The sequence below is a fragment of the Hydra vulgaris genome, chromosome 05 (genome assembly GCF_038396675.1).
Source record: "Hydra vulgaris chromosome 05, alternate assembly HydraT2T_AEP".
Lineage (NCBI taxonomy): Eukaryota > Metazoa > Cnidaria > Hydrozoa > Anthoathecata > Hydridae > Hydra > Hydra vulgaris.
This window is the reverse complement of record NC_088924.1, coordinates 29,897,665-29,908,190: the sequence shown is the minus strand read 5'-3', so window position 1 is coordinate 29,908,190 and position 10,526 is coordinate 29,897,665. Positions and strand designations below refer to the sequence as shown.

The window sequence follows — 10,526 nt, the reverse complement described above, 5'->3', positions numbered from 1 at the left end:
GTCAGACGTCTTAAGGACTTCACACGGACATGTGACGTCTATAAGACGTTGTATAGACGTCTTACGGACGTTGTATAGAGATCTTACAATGTATATATCTTATAATGAATACCTGTAATACTTTTTATAAAACTTTCTTTTTATTTATAAAAAGTGACAACAAGTTACTAAAAATTAGCCAAGTTCATCATTTGCCGCATTTAATCAAAAATCAAAGAAAGTTTTTGTTAGTTCGTTTAATGTCATAAGGTAAAACATTTTATTGGTGTTTATATTCTTTTTACTGAACAAAATCTCTAATATTTCAAAAGTTAAAAAAGTTTTAATAACACCCCCTAAACGATTATTTTAAAAAAATGCGCTTAACTGCATTGTGTAATAACAAACTTGTTTCCAGTGACGGATTGTTTCCAGGAACTTGTGGTGGTAGGCAAATCATAAAAAAAAAGCTCCTCCATTCCTAACATATTTTAGGACTTTCAAATTCTAGTGAGGTAGGAGGGGGGGGGGGAGGGAGGATGCATATTGCAATCGCCCCCTCCCTCCTTAGTTCAGGGAATTACATTTACTCAAGGGATTTACATTTACTCACGTTTGAGTAGTCTTTTTTTTAATTTTACACGTCACGCAATAAGAAGGAAGTGGAAAGGGGTTAGCGATTATGTGACAATTTGTTACAAGGGGTTATTCAATTTTGTGATGCGATTAATCCTTTTTTAGTTTTTTTTATCCAGCTAAGAAAATTTAAAATATTTTGATCTTTAAGTTAAAAAAAACATGACATACCCAGACAGCAAGGATATACTGGTCCGATAGTGGCTAGCCTATGCCAGCGAATTCATTACTGGCCCGATAAAGTTCCGTTCTTGGATTGCCAGTTCTGGGAAGCCATAACAAGGCCATTGCCGAGTCTTTATAAAATTGCCTGAGCTGGGTAGCCGCAAAAAAACCATTAATGATCCAACAAAGATTTGCCGAAGCAGAATAACAGAGACTGGGCCGATACTGGCCCATCAGTTGAATCGATGTATACAAAAACGTTTTAAGTCATAAAAACTATTTTTAAGTCAACAAATTTTGATATATATTTTAACAAATCTAATATTTAAAGATGTCAAAAAGCACCCAGATTTTTTTTTTTGAATTTATTAAAGTAATAATTTTGGATTTAATAAGTTTTTTCTCGTTCCCCGAAAAAATAGTTTTTATGACTTAAAACGTTTTTGTATACATCGATTCAGATGTAAAATCACATTAATAATGATATAAACAAGAGCATTTACGTTAACAGCGCAGATTTTCGCATCCATCTTGAAAGTCGTTTTTTCCACTTTTCATACAAATATATCTAAGAACTTTATTCTTTAAAAAAATACTTTCAGGTGAGAATCTATTCTGTTTTTTATACTCTACATTGCGTACATAATAATTTCTAGATAAATTTTAAAAATTAATATTTTATAAAAAGAAATTTATGTTAAATAATTTCTAAATAAATTTTTGCAAGTTAGTTCTTTTGTTAAATAAATAAAGTTTCGGATAGGATCTATTGTTAGACTACAAATCACATAATGATCATGTTGTATCAACATTGTTTACAAGTCTATTTATCTCAAACGTAATTATTTACATCAAATATTAACCATTAAGTTGGTTTAATGTTTAAATTAATTTTTTTTCGCCAAGCTAAACTGGTTAAAGAAACTTAAAACCTAATTTATTGAAACAACGGCAATTGAAGAATGATAGATATTGATAGAAAAAAACTGATAGAAATGTTGGTTCGATAGAAAAGGAAATATGTTAAATATATGCATGTTATTGACAATAACATATCTACAATAAATATCTACAATAATATTGTAGAGATAATTTGAATAATTTTGCTTTATTTTATTATCTTTTTGTTGTAATAATCTTAACTTTTCTTTAATATAATTTGAGTGTTATTAACACATTTATCTTTTATATTCTTATTGTTTGATAGGAATAATATTAAGATAAAATCTTCTTTATAAATATAGCATAAGAATATTATTGTGTTATGCAAAGTTGTTGAAATCAAAAAATGGATACCTAAGTATTATTAACATATGAGGCATTAGATTGGAAAAGTTATCAAGTCTATATATCTAGATTTGGGCATATAAGTGTTTTTAGCAAAATAATTTGAAAAATTCTTTGTGGACTTGTGAATTTTTATTTTTTTCTAGGAGTTTAATCAATATTTAATATTTTTATCTAAATAAATTTCCTAATTTGTTTACTTATAAATAGAATAAATAAATATAAATAAACCAACAAAGTTGTGATACATTTATTAGTGAATAATCTGACAAAAGTAGATGACTTTACCAGCTTTTCACAGTTTAGTATTTATTTATCGTAGAGTGTTAAAAATATAATTAATTTTTTCACTTTCTCAACTCCTAGTTATAAATGGTTTCATTTGTCGGCTATTCTGTTTATGAAAAAATTATGTTGGCTGTTTGATTTTTTGGATTGTTGTTTATATATTATTTATTGTTGTCTTTTGTAATAGAATTTTCTATAAAGATTTGAGCATTATACCAATTTATTACATCCAAGTCATTAATAATTCTGTATAGTTGTATCACATCACTTCTTAATCTTCTAATTTTTAATGTGGAGAGAAAGGTTTATCAGTGAGTTTTTACATAATAAATTTTTTAAACTATATGTTGGAGTTGTTTAATCATAATAACATGTTTCTGTATATGTAAACTCCTTAATGGGTTCAATATTAAAGGTGAGGTCTAAATAATGGTATAAGTAATAATGTTATATTTCTTTTATCTAATTATTTCAAGAAGTATTTGATTCGCCCTAATGTTAAACTTCCAAAGTCATTTTTTCTCTATAATTTCATTTTTTAAACACTTTCATTAATCGTTATAAAGAATTGCCTCTAATGCTTTTTCTTATTTTGTTATTTTATATGAAAACACCTCAAAGAAAATAATTTCAATTATTAGATTTAATAGTATTGATGTTTTGTTTTTAGAGATTGTTTGTGATGATTAATGTGCCACCTCATAAAAGTATCAAATATTAATGAAGCTATGGCAATAAATATAATGTTGAAACAAAATGCCAAATCTCAAGTTAAATGATTCATCTAAATCTGGTAAGTTTACACTTATTCAAATAAGTTATTAATATTTCTGTTTTCAGTGTTAAAGTGAAGGAAAAGTTTTGTTCTCTTATTTTTATTATTGCTAATGACTAGGTTTACTGTGTTTTATAAAATAGCTTCTGTATATAAAAATATTTAGGAAGATTGAGAGGCAATTAATTTTTTTCTTTTTCTTTTTCTTTTTATTTATTCAAAACAAGTTTAAAATAAATAAAAGAATAAATAAAGTACATAAAATACATACAATAAGAATTTGAAATTTTGTTAACTTTACAATAAGTATGCAGATGCTCGCAGAAGATCATATGATCTTGTCATCAAGAACCGCCTTAACAGTTTTTAAATAAAAAATAGTTGTTTAATGATGCATATGTAAATATTCACCCATAAATACATATATAATTATTTACTCACATATAAATATACAAACATATTAGTATATATACTTACACATACACACTCCTATACATGTATGTCTAAATTTGCACAATTGTCTTGTTTATTCAAATTTGATGAATTTTTTTATCAATGTAGTTTTTAAGTCTCCTAACTTTTTTAGTGCTCCCTAACACCTTATACCTACCAGATACAAATTAAATCTTTTTCTGTTCCCTTGCTGACAAGTTTGTGTTACAGTTAGATAAACAGATTTCATCTGGATATTGTCAATAATGAAAAACATTATATTAGGATTTCAATTTAAATATTTTAAATATATGTTAATAATGCTAAATATTATAGGTTCAATCTTAAAAATTTTAATGGTATAGCGATAATGTGCATCTTTCTTAAAATGTTTAAGGTGCTTTCAATTGTAATCATATTGTGGCAAGATTTTTAAATCATCTATTTATAATAAAATGATAAATTAATTTTTTCACATCGTGTTATATACTTTATTTAGAATCTGCTGTAAAGTAAATTAAATATTCAATCATAAATTGTCAAATCTCAAGAAATGAAATTGTTAATGGAGTTTTGGTTCATAATAATCCAAGTAACGCATGTTTTAATAAATATATTTGTAAGTATCCTGCATTTTTTGTAACTGTAAATTTTAATTGCGATATTTATTACATTTTAGTTCACAAAGTTATAAAAAGATCCTTAACTCAAGTCTATGAAACTATGGTTTGATGTTAATGGATTAAACTTTTTTGTTGATAATAAAAACAATTGTTATTGTAACATGATAATCATGTTGTTTATATGTTGTGACCATTTGGTATATATGTTGTTACTATGTTGTATAAGTATATATGTAATAAATTATTAAGTTGTGCCTATGTTTATTTTTATTTTATAAAAGTTAAAATGGATGTAACCACTAAAGAAGAAAGTAACATTACAAATTGAAGCGGAAATTTATTACGAATCATGTTGACGATTGAATATGAATCGCAGAAAAGCACCATTGTCGAATGGTTGTGAATCAAATCTTTGTATAATAATTGCTTTTTGTCGCGTAAATATATATCTTGAAATATAAGCCTGTTTTTTAAATTTATTCATAATAATTAAAATTTTTAATAATCATTTGTTTAATTCATTTTATTGTCCTTAAACTAATAAAAAATACGCCAAATTTTAACCAAAAAATTACAGTCGATTCTGCTAAAGGTAACTTTAAATAATAAGGAAGTCTAAATATAAAGGAAAATATAGGGACTTCAAATAGGATTGCCCGAAGAAATCCATAACAATCCCATGCGCGACCCAGTTAGTTAACAAAGACAAAATCACGATGGTTACGATGTAAAACTGGCTAATCGTTGTTCTGCCAGTTCTTGTCCTCCACTGGCTAGCAGCTGTTTTGCCATCACTGGCTAGCCACGGCTGGTCCATGAAAAATCCTTAGAGCAAAACGGAGCTTCGCCAACGTTGGCAGCCATAGCTGGTTCAGCGCGGTAGCCTATACAGGACCAGTGCGGGACCATTATAGCCTTGCTGTCTGGGTAATTTATGGACGATTTCTAACAAAGACATCATCAAACATGTGCACTGCTTACGTCAGAAATTTAATTTTCTATTTCAAGTTTTAAAACAAAATTAAAAAGCTGTTAAAAAAGTAACTTTTACTCTGAGGACATTTTTTTATGAGCTAATTTTTCCTTTTACTTGGGTAAACTTTTCAACCGGTAAGATTTACGTAAATGTGAAAGTGAAATTTCACTCAAGCAACAGTACTTTTACTTGTACAAAACTTTGTTACTTTTTCCACCTCTGATTACAATATTATTTTTGAGGAAATATGGCTGTTTTTTAGCTTATATAATCAATGAAAAAAATAAGTAAAATATTTTCTTGATTTATTTAATAAATTTTCTTTGCATATTACAATTACATATTCTTTACATGTTACATTACCGTCAGCCGAGAACCAAAAGGTCGTATGTCCGTTTTTTGTGTTTCTGAGAAAATCAAGTTTTGAAAATTAATTTGTTAAGACTTTCTGCCAGAATTTCCGACTAATTTTTTAAAGATTTTTAAAAGTTTTATCATTCTTGAGAATAGATTTTTTGGACACAAATTGATTGTTGAATATTTATTGATAATAAACAGAAAAAACACAAAATGTTGACTTGGGGCCTCTTGATTCTCGGCTGACGATATACATATTACAATTTCCTTTACATATTAAAATTCTTTTAAACAAATATTATTAACCATAGCCTATAGTTTATAATATTTATTTAAAAGAATTCTAATATGTAAAGGAAAAGTTATAAAATAAATTAAGAAAATCTTTTATTTATTTTTATTATTTAAAAATAAAATTTTAAATTTCAACAGATTTTGGGTTCATTTTAGTATAAAGAGTTTTATTCGTGTTTTTTGTAATCTCAAAAAATATTTGATATTGAAAATATTAATATCCAAGTATAGTAGTCAATGCTAGTTACGCTAATTGGCACTATCACTGACGATACAGGTAGCAAGGGCGGATGAAATGAAATGCTTTACTGAAAAACCCATGTTTTTAACGGGTTTTGTCTCAAAAGCCCATAAATTTCTGAAATAATTTCAAACATTTTGCAGCGTATTAACTTAAATTGGACTGGGAGTTAAATAAAATGGCAAATCGATTGTAGCAACTGTAGCAAAAGTCAATTCGTCATGTTTTGAAACGACTCTATACATACCCCCGATAGTTTATTAAATATTTAGGCTACTCGGTGTAGTTAAGGCAATTTTAAAATATTTATATTTATATTATAGCGTCTGTATTATATTTTGTTGACTAAGACATATAGTTATAAGTTATAAATTAACAAGTTATAAATTTTGCGGTATCTTAAAATATAAATTTTTGTAACGAAAAAACCCGGACCGAAGGTTCTTTTTTTTTTTTAAAAAAAAATCTTTTTAAAATTACAATCGTTTGTCCAAATTTGAATAAGATTTTGAATAAAAACGTTTTTGAGGTGAAATGAACGTCATAGTTTAAAAATATGATCTGTTCTGATCGTTTATTGTCAATTTTAAGCTCTTTCTTCGTCGGAATTCTAATATTTTTTGTAAAAATTGATAGAAATATTGTAGTTTGACAACCATATATAGTTAATATACGTCAGAACCGATTAGAACTAGGATCTATAGCGGGTTAAGGCACTTTTTCAAAAGATTTTAACTAAGTTCATGTTAACGCCGATGAGCGAAATTGATCTTAAGACTCCAAAATGGTGTTCTTTAGATTCACTATTAGGGGTAGTAAAATGTTTTTGAAAGTTATATATAAAAAAAAAGTTTCTTTGAATATAGAAAAAACCTGAAGCAATAAAAAATGATAACATCTAAAGCTCTTGTTTGGGCATCAAATAAAAGAATTCGAATAGTTTGTACACCGACAGTTTGTACATTGACAGAGTGTTTACCTAATGCAAGTTTTAAAACGTCTAGTAACACTTAGTATATGATCTAGTTGGCATCAAAACTTCAAAAATGTTAAACTAAAGAAACATATTGCACAATTTTCCTCTCAGATAGATTTTTAGTTTATTCTAAAAGTGCAAGGAACTTTCGACTACTTTTTTTTTTCTATTTTCTACCAGGAACTAATATTCTGTGACAAGGTGTAGGCTCCAAAAATGTTATTGTATGAGGAAGTTGCTGTTTTCGGAAAACCATTGATATAAATTCTTTTTCAAAAAGTGTTTTAGATATTATGATAACTTGTAATACGAGTTATATGTTTGATGGGCCTAAATTTCTATTGAGATGTTGTGAAAATCTGTAAACAAATAAATTCTTAACTTTTATGTAATAAAATTCATTTAACTCTAGAATCAGTAACAGAGTCAAATATCGAAGCAAAGGCAATTAAATGTGATAAAAATCTAACTCCAACATTTTATGAAAAGTCTTGGTTAACTACAGATAGAACTCTTGTTGTTTAACTTTTGTCTGCGTTTTCAAAAACATACGAAATAATGGACTTAAAAAGTAAAGGTTTTTTTTCTGACTTACAATGCTCTTCTTAATCAACCAGATGCTTCCTCAGAGATCTAAATGATAAACAAAGAAGTTTGTTTGGAATTTTAGCAATACAGCATTATGCATAAAAAAAATCAGACAAATGACATAAAGTATCAACACATGTCACAAGGTATTTACTTAATTAATTTAAAAGGCATAAAATATCAACGCATGTCACAAGGATACACAGCAAAATCCACGATTCTTGTTTTAAGCAAAAAAAGTCTTAAAACAAGAAAAAAAAGACTTGTCCGCCGCGTAAGCATTTTTTTTTTCTTGTTTTAAGAATATGTTTGCTCAGAATAAAGACTTTTTTTTTCTTGTTTTAAGATTTATTTTTATCAATAAGAATTTTTTTCTTATTTAAGGGACATTTTTGCTTAAAATAAGATTCTATTATCTTGTTTCAATAATATTTTCCTCGAACGGTAAAACAATATTACAAGAGTATTTTTTCTATGGAAAAAATGAAACATTTTAAAATTAGGATAATATAAAATAAGAATATTCAAAAAGTATTTATACATTTAAACAAATCTCATCGTTGAAATAAAACTTGTTGTTCTTTGGAATGTCCAGTTATTAGTAATGTAGCGGCAATGCAATAGGCTACTCATCTGACTCAAACGAGTTTGTGTTGAGCTTTTATTTTTAAATAAAATATAATGTAAGTGTAAAATATAATGTAAATTGGGTATGCCGTCATGACATGGGCGTCATAATCCATGTCCATTACATAGTGTATTCCAATAAGTCCAATCACGGCGTCAGAAAATGAAATACTTCGTAAAATAATTTTTTTGTCATGCTTAACGATTGCCTCGTCTCCATCGTCTGTTATGATAAGGATTTATTTTATCTGAAAATAAATTTAACAAACTCAAATCTAAAATTTAACATTACCATCTTTTCATATGTTAAAATTTTAGAAATCCTTACTTTTATATATATATATATATATATATATATATATATATATATATATATATATATATATATTCATGCTGATTTAGGTGAGCAGTGTGATATCATAATAGCTAGCTGCTGGGGGCTTCAGTACATAAATCGACTGACAAATAGCCTGACTAGAAGTGGAATGCTGTTACATCGACTGAGGGTTTGGCATGGGGCAGCAATCTTTTAATTCATTATTCTTCGTGTTTTTTCTTTTTTTCCCCAAAACAGCCATATCGATTTAGATAAGCAAAAAAAGTGAGCAAATGCTTACATAAATATGCTATAGTAGATATATCAACCCTTGGAATTAGGAAAAATGAGGTAAGCAATATTTTGCAGACCTCAATCTTTTAGAGGTCGGCAAGAAAAATTTAATACAAAGGTCCTCAACACATTTTAGGTTGGCTGTTAAGTTGACACTGCTGAATGCTGACCCTAATTCCGAGGGCTGATATATATAATATATATATATATATATATATATATATATATATATATATATATATATATATATATATATATATATATATATATATATATATATATATATTTAATATGTATGTATATATATATATATGTATATATATATATATATATATATATATATATATATATATATATATATATATATATATATATATATGTATGTATATATATGTATATATATATATATATATATATATATATATATATATATATATATATATATATATATATATATATATGATATATGTATATACATGATATATGTATATACATGATATATGTATATACATGATATATGTATATACATGATATATGTATATACATGATATATGTATATTTATGATATATGTATATATATGAGATATATGTATATATATTCAAGTGTTTTCAAAAGATCATGCAAACTTACAGCATTGTTTAAAAAATATGTCCAGTTTTAGTCTTTTTTTTCTTTGAATTTCATTTGAGAATAAACCTGACCTCGTTTTCATCTTTTATGGTGAAACCTTTTGTGAAAATGGTTTTATGTTTGCAAATTGTAATCTGATGTCGACCTGCAACAGTTTAAGGTTGGCAATTTATTGCCCACTTTAGTTTTCTTAATTCTGAAAATTTCTTAATTTCTTAATTAACTACCAACTTGAGTATTCCAGAATGTAAAAGTGTGTCAATTTCTTCAGTCAAGCTTACTCTCATTGAGTCAACTGTGACAGAAGACTTTAATACACAAGGTATCTTGCCAACAATCTGAATTAAACAATAATAAAAAAAAAGCATACAAACAGTTTTAAAAAGCAGAGGATAATTATAGAATAACCCATTAGGACATTGGAGTTTTGAAAAATAACTACTCACTTTAGAAAGGATTTGTGATTTTGAAACAATGTTAGATTTTTTCCAATAAAATATAAAATCAACAATGAAAAAAAAAAATCTTACCACTGTCACATTAGAGAAACATGGGTATTTTTCTAAAACTGTTGCAGTTCTATCAACTCTGTCAACTGAACATTTATTTACACAGGTCCTTTTTTGAGTAAATTTAGCATCCAATTTCTTTGTTCATTTAATTAGATCATGTTATAAAAATAAAGATAAAAGAATGTAAAAAACAAACAAAATTAATTATTAATATTAATTTTAATAATTGAAAAGTAATGTTTTCTTTACTTACTTTACATTGCGTATATTTGGAAACTTGTAATTGCTAAAAAGAAAACACACACATATATCATGTCAGGGTGTTAGCCAGCCTGATGGCGCCGCGTATAACGCGGTTTCCTAATTGGTTTAAAATTCCCAAAGGTTTTTAAAATCATGGTAAAAAAGAAAAAGAAATCAGTCTCAGATTTAAATTGTTGCGCTAGACTAGTAAAAAACGCAATTAGTACGCGCGCACTGTTCTATAAATAGACCACCAGGTTGAAACTCTCCCCATGCCCATTTTTTT

The 10,526-nt window shown here is 26.8% G+C and overlaps 2 long non-coding RNA genes across 2 annotated transcripts; one reads left to right on the top strand and one right to left on the bottom strand.

Moving 5' to 3' along the window:
- The first annotated feature begins 913 nt into the window (after positions 1-913).
- LOC136080774 (uncharacterized) lies at positions 914-4,646 on the top strand. The gene is made up of 4 exons (XR_010638634.1): positions 914-1,382; positions 3,026-3,148; positions 4,062-4,181; positions 4,467-4,646. It is a non-coding gene; the product is annotated as an uncharacterized LOC136080774 (long non-coding RNA).
- Positions 4,647-8,006: 3,360 nt separating this feature from the next.
- Positions 8,007-9,630, bottom strand: LOC136080028 (uncharacterized). The gene is made up of 2 exons (XR_010638390.1): positions 9,486-9,630; positions 8,007-8,492 (listed from the first exon to the last, which is right to left on the bottom strand). It is a non-coding gene; the product is annotated as an uncharacterized LOC136080028 (long non-coding RNA).
- Positions 9,631-10,526: the final 896 nt, after the last annotated feature.